The 2,932-nt window shown below is 42.5% G+C and overlaps 1 non-coding gene across 1 annotated transcript; it reads right to left on the bottom strand.

Annotated features, from left to right (window-relative positions):
• Positions 1 to 2,424: 2,424 nt before the first annotated feature.
• LOC144698596 (U4 spliceosomal RNA) lies at positions 2,425 to 2,565 on the bottom strand. The gene has a single exon (XR_013580540.1). It is a non-coding gene; the product is annotated as a U4 spliceosomal RNA (small nuclear RNA).
• Positions 2,566 to 2,932: the final 367 nt, after the last annotated feature.

Raw genomic sequence — 2,932 nt, 5'->3', positions numbered from 1 at the left:
TATGCTCAGAGGCCAATAATATTCAGGCCCTGATGAATCGAGTGATTCTGTCCGATCTTGATGTGGTGTTGGTTTGAGTTTCCCGTCTGCAAATCCTTCCCATTCAACATCCTGTAAAAAGGAGATTATATTAAAAAAATCCATCCCTGTCAGTCCAGGATAGAAATGCACAACATTCTCTCCTCCTGCTACCTGGACCAGGATGACCGCGCATGCGCCCTGCTGCACAGCCGCTCCCCCAGGCCGCGCAGAGGGGAAAATTTAGCCATTTCCGGTCTGTTCGCTGCAAGCGCGGGGCCAGTAGTTTCTTCTAAAGGCTCTGCGGCCTGCACCAAGTGTTTATGAAACCTCCCTACCCACTCCGCTGGCTCCATTCCTCCCGCCCACCCACTAACTCTGTTTTTCTGCTGCAGTCGCCATTTTCTTACCAGCTCGCAGGCACCTGTCACAGGACAGCATTGCGCATGTTCAGATAGGAGACCACAATGCGCAGGTGCGAGGCCTTGGCGTTCTGGATAGGACACTTTCTGCCCCGCTCTGAATGCTGGGTGATAGGTCCGCCATTGGAGACCGATGCTCTTGCATATAAAATTATGTTTCAAGTTCCGATGATGATCGGACGCTTAGAGAGAAAATTTAAAATAATTAATTCTATTAATAGAACAGTCAATGTACAAAGGCTTCCACCAAAGTTCTGTCCTGGGTGTAATTACCAGCAGAACAAGCCCCTGCAGTTAGAGGTGAATTCACTGGATTCTCAGCAGTCCGGGTAAAGAAGTGATTTTTCCTTTCATACGCCGAGCAGTTAAACTCCGTCTTGTCAGTCAGGACGTGACTGTTTTGAATTAAATCCTTTGAACTTTTAAAGCTGGATTGTTAACAGGTGGCCAAGCTGAGAAAATCCCTTCGCAAAGTTTTCTCCATCAGATGTGACTGCTGCTGTGTCAACTAATGAGGTGATCGAGGGAATCCATTTCCACATTCAGCTGATGAATTATGTTTTCATAGTGTGACTTTACCCAGGATTGTCCAGCTCAGACTTGGATCTCTAATCCTTCTGGCAATGAGTTCTACATTCTACTCAAAGAAAAGATAAAGGCGATGCTATAACTCTGAAATAAAACACAATATTTTGGAACTAAAACAGCTCTGGTGGCATCGGAGGTCTGTGACCTTTCAGCAGAACTGTACTGAATCAGTGCACAGACCTGAAAACATAAATTCTGGTTCTTAAACCACAGACATTCCCAGTAATGCTGAGTATTTCCATCATTTCCTGCTTTTATCTTTGGTTAAAGACATTGCCTCTGAATTGGACATTGGATTTATTGGTGACTAATTTACATTGATTCTTGTCTATCCGCAAGTGGAAACATCTTCCAAACCCCTTTCCAAAATTAATGGCTTTGCTGAGGTCATTCCTCACCCTTTTCTCCACAGAAAGCCTTTTTAACCTGTTCAATCTCTTTTGAATTAGATAACTTTCCAATTTTAGCATAATTCCAGTAAACCTTTCTTGCATCTTCTCCAGTGCTCCGAGATCAATCTAAGTATATGATAAGGGAGCTAATCTGAGACTTCAAACTCATTATTTCCCCCAAATGCCTGTATGTTGGTAGGATCAGTATTGCAGTGGGAGAGAGGACAATGGTTTCAAGCTGTTATTTCCCAACCTCTCTTTCAGCCATTTTCCCATGAGCAGAACTTAAGATGAAATGAACACATCCAATGGAAAGATTTAGAAAGTGGCGTGTTACTTTTATTTGTGACTAACTCACTCTTGAATTCTGTAAATACTGCTCGGGTTTTTGTGAATCAGATATCATCTACCTGCGATTTCCTGAGCCCGTGCTTGGTGCAGTGGGAGATTTGGACCCTGTTGCAGTATCTGCATCCCAGAGAAGGGCTGTAACCCGCTGATTGAAACTGCAATCGCCACTTTCCCCTGCTGGCTGTTGGAGAGTGATGGGCCAGATAATTGCAGCTTTCTACTTTTCCCTATCTTACTGCGGAGCTGAAGAAGACCGAATACTTGATGGGTTTGTTCGAATACAATAACTTTGTAGGTTTATAATGGGTTAGATGTAAGTATTTGGGAGATGTAATTGTTTTCTAATCAGAAGCCATATGGCAGCAAGGGTACAGATACATAAATCAATGAAAGTAGCAACACTCACGGTGAATCCTCACTCAGGTAAACGCAGAAACGTGTAAATGGTGAGAAAATATTTAGTGATACAAGTGTTACAGAATCAATTTCATGAATATGTCTAACCAACTTTAGTAACCCCAGCACTGACAGAGTTCAATCAACACAACCAAGGAAATACTGAAAACTCACCTCTTCATAGATGCTGCCTTGCCTGCTGAATATTAACAGGATCCTCTGGGTTTATTTCACTATCTTTTCACATATGTAAACAGTCTCCGAATAGACTACCAAAAATTGCTAACAGTGACTTTGTTACAAGTCACCATAGCGGGGTATTGGGAAAAGTTTTCAATAAGCAATAATCGCACCTCAATTAAACCTCATTGGCTACAATAATGCCACTGCGCAAAGCTAACGGAGTCTCCCCGGACAAGCGGTGGTCTAGCAAACGCAAACTGTTCACACTTGTGGTGAGCAGAAATGAATTGATTTCAGCGCATTGCACATTCTTGCCTGCGATGGAGTTTATCAGTTATAACTTATTTTCTACAATTATATCAGCAGATTGAAACATTATTTATCTGCTGGAATGTTGAAATGAGAAGGAAAGGCTTATGGGATTGGAGTATGCTAATCCTCCCTATGATACCTTGTGAAGTGAAATGATGCCCTGTCTGCAGGGAGCACGTGTCCAAGCTTCCCAGAGGGTAGTTGAAACGGTTCTATTAACCCACGCTAACATAACTAATAGTAACACTACTTTGAACATTATTTATAAAT

The sequence above is a fragment of the Cetorhinus maximus genome, chromosome 23 (genome assembly GCF_964194155.1).
Source record: "Cetorhinus maximus chromosome 23, sCetMax3.hap1.1, whole genome shotgun sequence".
Taxonomy (NCBI): Eukaryota; Metazoa; Chordata; class Chondrichthyes; order Lamniformes; family Cetorhinidae; genus Cetorhinus; species Cetorhinus maximus.
Note: the sequence above shows the minus strand (reverse complement) of the source record. Positions and strands in the feature narration are given on the sequence as shown.